Genomic DNA, 6,962 nt, shown 5'->3' on the forward strand with positions numbered 1-6,962 from the left:
GCATCCCGCTGTTCCCAGGACGCTTGCAGTCGTGAGCATCACCCAGGACCACAGCAAGGATTTGATGAGGCTCCTGCCCCATGTCAGCCCAGGCAGGGAAGCACCACATGAGGGGTGCACTGCTTCTCCAGAACTCCTGGAGGAAAACAAGAAGTGGTTGAGAAGGGATGGAATCCCAAATGCAGGAGTGAAACCTGTGGCTGATGAGGGAAGGAGGCATGGAGGCTCGGGCTGGCACTGAGACAGAGATGGTGGGATACTGAGACAAACGGCCTTTTCCTTTCAAGGAGTCTTTGGCTCAGCCTGAGGTGAACAGAAACGTTAGCAGGAGAGCAGAGCTGGGGAGGCTGGAGGCAGCAGGAGGAGGAAGTGTGTGTAACGAGCCGGAGCGTGCTGGGCAGCAGCTCCTCCGCTCGGTGCAGCGGGTGTTGCTGCGAGCCGCCTGTCAGGCTGCACCGCAGAGGTGGCTGCAGCGTGGGCTGTGCACGGTGTGTCTGGCACCACATGAAGCGGGGACATGGACTCGTTCCACTCCGCTGGGATGCTGCAGGGGGGATGCTCTATGCTCCGCTGGGATGCTGCAGGGGGGATGCTCTATGCTCTGCTGGGATGCTGCAGGGGGATGCTCTATGCTCTGCTGGGATGCTGCAGGGGGGATGCTCTATGCTCTGCTGGGATGCTGCAGGGGGATGCTCTATGCTCTGCTGGGATGCTGCAGGGGGGATGCTCTATGCTCCGCTGGGATGCTGCAGGGGGGATGCTCTATGCTCTGCTGGGATGCTGCAGGGGGGATGCTCTATGCTCTGCTGGGATGCTGCAGGGGGGTTGCTCTATGCTCTGCTGGGATGCTGCAGGGGGGATGCTCTATGCTCTGCTGGGATGCTGCAGGGGGGATGCTCTATGCTCTGCTGGGATGCTGCAGGGGGGATGCTCTATGAGCAGCTCTACACAACAAACAAAAGTCGACTGAGCTGCACGGTTTAATGCTGGATGCCGGAGTTGAGTGAACCTTGCTCGCAAGCCTGAGTTCTTTCCCCCTGAGTGCAGGGAGTGTGAGCCAGGTTTAGTAACAGCGTGCTGCACGTGTGTGTCTGAGGCCTCAGGAAAAACCATCTGGTGGAGCATGGTGTCAAAGCCCTTGGTCCTGGCCTCCAGTCCTCTCCTGCGATGGATGGGCACAGCAGGACAGAGCTGCTTTTGCTTCCTCGCTAGCCTGGCTGTGAAAGGGAAGGAGGGCTCCATTGCCCTTGTGGAAGAGTGTGTATATCTGCCTGTTCCTGCCATCCAACTGCAGTGCTGAGGCTCCAGGTCACTTTCTGCTAAATTTCATCCTTGGAGAGGCTGAATTCCATTTCCTTGTGCTGTTGTCTGTTTCATAAAAAAAAAGGCATTGGGGTAGACAGGAGAGTGACAAACTTGGGTCCCCACTGAGGAAACAGATTCATCATCAGCTCTTTTACAAGACATCAAAGAATCCACTTAGGACAGAGCCATTACAAGTGCCCCAAACCATGGGAAAAACTCTCATGAGCCTTCTGAGCTGTGAGCTGAAACAACCATGAGACACCGAGCGGCAGGAAACTGAGATTCATTAAGCTGCACTTCTGGAGCAGCCCAGGTTTGACTCAGTGGTGCTCAGCCATGCTGCTGCTGGTCCCCACCACACCACGGACTCTGTGCAGCCTGGCACAGCATCCTGGCCTGGGAGAAGTGCTCATGCGGAGACTCCTTGTATTCGGGCATTCTCCTGGCGTGGGCATGTCCCAGAGAAGGTGCCAAGCCCCATCTCCCAGAACTGTGAAGGGTGCTGAGTGCTGGGCTGTGCAGCAGAATGGAAGGGCTTTGCCATACTGAACTGCAGTCGGAAGGCACTGCAGACCGGCTCACTGGGAACACCAGCCCTTGGTGCTTCCCAGAGCAAAGCTCTGCTTTCCCTCCTTGCCTTGGCTGGAGAGCAAAGGGGATCAGACCAGGGCTCCTGCTGCTGATTGAATCTGGACGCTGGGCAAACCTGAGACCCTTCCCGCAGGGGTGCCTGACCCGGGGGCAGTGTCCATCAGTGTCCCCATGGGAGCACCTCCTGCCCCAGCTCAGTGCAGGGAGCTTGTTTCTGCACCTGAACCTCCAGGAGCTCATGATTCTGGCTACAGCTCTCACCCCTGCACAGCCCTGCTCCAAGCCAGTCCGGGAGCGAAAGGGTTTTGTGCTATTGAGAGTCCAGCAGAGATTTAGCCAAAGAGCAGGGACATTGTGCAGGACAGGAGGTGCTCCTAGGAGGAGCTCATGGGGGAGACAAGAGCAGAGGCTCCAGGGGCAGCTCTTCCCCTGCTGTCTCTGGAGGAAGGGCTGGGTGAGGCACCATGAGGCTCGTTTCAGGAGCAGATGACACCAAACAGTGACTGTTCTGCCTCACATCCGTTTTAATTAACACCTGCATGGCCTCATCAGCTGAACAATCCCATCCTTCATGGGTCAGCAGCCCCTGAACCCCCCGTTCCCACCCGGGTCCAACGGGCAGTGCCTGCAGCCCCAAACCTTCCCACAACGATAGGAGAAGGGACAGGGCAGCCCCCGGGCTTCCCAGCTCTGCTTGCGCTTGGCCAGAACCAGCCTTGTCCTTCCCAATCCCAAGCTTGAAATAGGTGCTGCTGGAAAGGCGGGGTGGGTTCCCCGGGCACAGAGGTCAGAGTCGTTGCCATGGGATGGGAGCAGATTGCAGCGAGGGAAATGGAAGCTGGATATTAATAATACACAACTATCTGTTAATAAAATGGATGTAGCCCAGGAGGAGGCTGGATTGAGCCATCTGGAGATTTTAAAGGAAAGGTTAGATAAAAAAAAGCCTGTCAGGACCAATTTGGGGCAGGGAAAGGGGTTGGATGGCTTCCCAAGAGCTCTCCCAGCTTGAGTTTTTCCGAGTACAAATTCATTTCCCAAAGTGGCAAGGCAAGAGAGCAGCTCGATTTAGAGGCAGAGTTTCTCTCTAACGATTCCCACCGGATCAAAGGCATTCCTTGAATTGGCACTAGCAGAGGCCTTTTCCCTTGGCAGCAGGTCTGTGTCTGTGTGAGAAGGAGCCTTCTGGAAAGCCCAGCTTTCCCAGGTACATATCCAACAGGATCCATCCAGGGCTTGCTCTACCATCAGAGCCCCTGTGAGACACCACAGCTCTGGGGTAGTGACCCAGGAGAGCCAGGAACCCTCCAGGTGCTCCAGTTCGCAGCTAAAACTGAGTTCATGGAAGCCCACCATGGTCATGGCTCAGCTGCAAGGCTGGAAGCTCTTTCTGGCTCCCAGTACATGCTTCTGCCACATCCCAGCTCCACGAGGGGCATGGATCACTGCTCTCATTGGCCCCAATGGGAAGATGTAGGTGTGTGGGCAGGAGGCAGCCGGTGGCATCAGCAGCCAAGGGAATGCCCAAACATCTGCCCTGTGTGCTGAGGTTTTGCTGTGGGTCAGGCCCTGGCCGCGGTGCCAGGGGGTGTGAGTGCAGTGTGTGCCCCCCAAGCTGTGGGGCAGAGGGCACCTGGCTGTGCCCAGGCTCCAGAGGAAGCTGTGCCCGGGGGCTGAGAACAGAACCCCTTTCTTCGTGGGAAAGTGCAATGACTTAAAGTGGTCAGACAGCCTTATCTCTGGTTTCCAAAGCCACACGCTGATCATTTGTCAAGATTAGCGCGTGCGGTAGAAGGGATGGAGCTGTTCCAAACCCAGCTCACAGCTCTTCCCCGGGCTCAAAGCCATTCATAAAAATGCCAGAGCAGCAGCAGCGGCGGCAGCACACACTGGGGCTGCGGTTTAGGGAGGACTAGGAGGGGTCAACCACAGGTTATACAAGCTCCGAGCAGGGAGAAGAATACACAGGTTGTGTTATTTGCACATCCGTTAGCATCCTTCCTCCAGGAAAGCACGCAGGGAGGCCGGCAGGGAAGGTTCAGCAAGGACAAGGGGCAAGCAGGAGGTGGTGTACTTAAAGAAACCCTTTCCCATCCATGCCAGGACCCAGGGGAACAAGAAAAAGCATTATCAGGCCACAGCTGTGGAGCAGGAGCAGTCTCCAGGGGCTGTCTCAGTTGGATGCAGCAGCGCACGGATGCAGGGTGAGGAGGATGAAGATGGAGCAAGGGAGGAGGTGACACCCTCCTGTGAGCTCAGCTGGTCCCTATCAGTTTGGGCTCAGCTGGGCAGGACCCTGGGAATGCTATAAAAGGCTGGGTGCCTGTGATGAGGAGCAGGTAGTGTCTGGGACAGGGGTTAGATGTGGGGGAGATAAAGCTCTTCTGTTGGTAGGTAAAGGTCTGGGTGAGCAAAAGGTCTTTATTGTCAGCTCCTGCCTACCTTCAAGGGTATCCCCAAAGCCAAGGGAGGGTGGTAGGGGAGGAAAATGCCTTTGGGGTGGGGGCTTGATGCTGGGTCTGGCAGGAGCAGGGCTGTGATGGTCCTGTGATGGAAGCTTTTGCAGGAGGGGTCCCTCCAACATTGGGCCCCCTGAGGGATATTTGTGTCCCTGGCTTGGCTGTGAGGGCTCTGGCATCAGGTCCTGTGCTCCTTTAGCCTGTCTGGGACCATGGGGTTCCCTGGTCAATCTGCTTGAAGCAGGGTCAGCTGTGACATTGGGTGTCTGAGCTGTTCATCCCACCGCTCATGGAGAGGGCTTTGGTGCCAGCTTGTCCCCCAGCACCAACATGTTACCCTGCAAACCCTGTGTCTGGGCCTGGGGAGCTGTGCAGGCCATGGAGGGGATGTCTGCAGCAGGAGGAGCTCACCTCGTGCTACTGCACTAACTCGGTGATTTCCACGCTGTTGTGGCAGTTCAGCCCTTGGGATGGTCCTTCCGGCCTCTCCTCCATGGATGCTTTTCCCAGGGACAGCCCCTGGTGCAAGAAGCAGGTTCACTGGAAGTGGGAACAGCAGCAGCCTGGCATTTGGCTTTAGAGAAATGCCCCTGTTGGTATGTTTGGTTGCTTCTCCAGGGCTTAGGCAGGTCCTTTGCAGAGCCGTGCCTCTGGCTTTAGGGAAGATCCGTGTTTTCCTTTTCCGTTTCCTCCAGCTGGGTCAGATTCTGCCTTTCCTGGGGACAGGATAATGGCAGCAGCCCAGCGATTCAGCCACAAACCCTCTGCTCAGTGACCTCGCTGCTGCATGCAGCGGAAGAGACACACCACGAGAGCGGAAAGAAAACACTTCTCCTCTGGGAGCCGGGCGATAGTGAAGGACACATGTACAAACCGGCCTCTTTGGCTTTGTTTTTGGTTTATAGTCACCTGGCACCAAGGCACAGCTGAGCGGGTTGTAACCCCTCAGCTCTTCTTCAACGCCCTAAGGCAAGGAGTTTGCCTGCTGTTGGAGCGTGGGGATGCTCCTGAGGGATGAGTGCCTGTGGGTGCCTGGTTCCTGCAGCCAAGGCGAGGGGCCAGGGCTGCTGGGGTGGCTCCAGCAGGAGAGGTGGACCTGGAGGCAGCTGTAGGTGCAGGTTTCCCTGCATGAGGTGGGTCCAAGCGGGTGATGGCCACGCGTGGAGCCTGCTGCAGGGCTCTGTGCAGAAGCAGCCTGAGCATTGCCCTCTGCCTCTCCCATCTCCTGCATTCTGGGGGCAGGACCCCCATGAAGCCCAGCAGCCTGCCTGCAGGATGGTTGTCACTGCGTGTTAATGGGGTGATAATGGAGAGCAACCCTACAAGCCCACCTGGGGTAAGTTACCTGCATGCTCCATTCTCTATTCTGTGCCTGTTCTTGGTGGTTTGCCCAGGGATGGTGCTCTGGGGCAGCAGGAGGGCTGCCCACCCCTAGGGCTGCTTTTGCTTGGCTGTGGTCAAGAGCTGCTTGCTCCAAGCCATGGCCAGCACTGCTCCCATGTGTCCCCAAGCACGGGGTGACTTTGTGATATAGCAAATATGGGAACAGCTGGCCTGAAACCCTGCCATTATCCACGTCGCCTACAGCAGGGGGATGAGCAGGAGTTATTTCTGGGTCCTATGAGGGCCCCTTGGTGCCCCTCCTGCAGCCAGCTCTGCCCTGTCCTCCGAGGTGACCCTGCAGGCACGTGTAGGGTGTGATGTGAAGGGCCATAAATAACGGGTGGTTATTTATGCACGGGCAAAGGAGCAGTGTAACTGATACCAGCTTGGGCTCCTTCCAGACCTGCTTGGACCTCATGGCTGATACTTGGCTTCCCTGGATTCCCTTTGCAAGCAGCTGGGCCCTGCATCTGCGTTTGGCCTCGTTCAGTGTTTTGCTGATTCTCTTTCTCACTGTACGTGTGCTCGCCAAGGTCCCACTGACCCATCACCAGAAAAACCCTTAAAGTTGGGAGAACTTGATATCCAAGTGGAATAGCTTGGGCTCAGCCTTGGAGAAACTCCTGAACTCTCAAGGAATTTCCTGATCAGAAGAATCTGCCAAACTTTGGGATCTGCCTCGGTTGGGCCGTGCATACTTTCAGAGCTCGCACTGGAGTGCTGTGATTTGGGTTCCCAGCCCTGTCTTTGCAGGGACGTGCTCTATCTGCACAGGGCACCAGGACCAGAAAGGAAAATCTCCCTCTGACCGGCCACGGGAATACTTGGGGATTTACTCAACATCCTCCCCTCCTTAATTTTGGGATCAATGGGATTTTTGATCTTCAATTCCTGTCTTGCTTCCCTGTGCCAAACCCCGGGCTGTTGCTGCAGCCTTCATGTGAACATGGAAACTTGGGTGCAGTTTAGGTTAGTGGCTCACTGGCAGACCTGGGATTAAAGGCATGACCCCACACTGACCAGTATCCCCTATGTTAATGAACAGGTAATGCTTTTGCAGCAGAAGACAGCCTCTTCGCTTGAGCTGGGGCTTGCGTTCATGTGTTTATTGCATGTATTTCAAAAGCAAACAAGCTCCTGGGTGGGAAAAGCACAGCCCTTCCCCTCAGAACAAACCCGAATGAAATTCCTCAAGGTCTTCGTCCAAAAATTAACGCTGGCTGG

Source organism: Pezoporus wallicus, unplaced genomic scaffold (assembly GCF_028554395.1).
Source record: "Pezoporus wallicus isolate ANWC-B61680 ecotype Strahan unplaced genomic scaffold, APGP_CSIRO_Pwel_v1 contig_8088, whole genome shotgun sequence".
Classification (NCBI taxonomy): Eukaryota; Metazoa; Chordata; class Aves; order Psittaciformes; family Psittacidae; genus Pezoporus; species Pezoporus wallicus.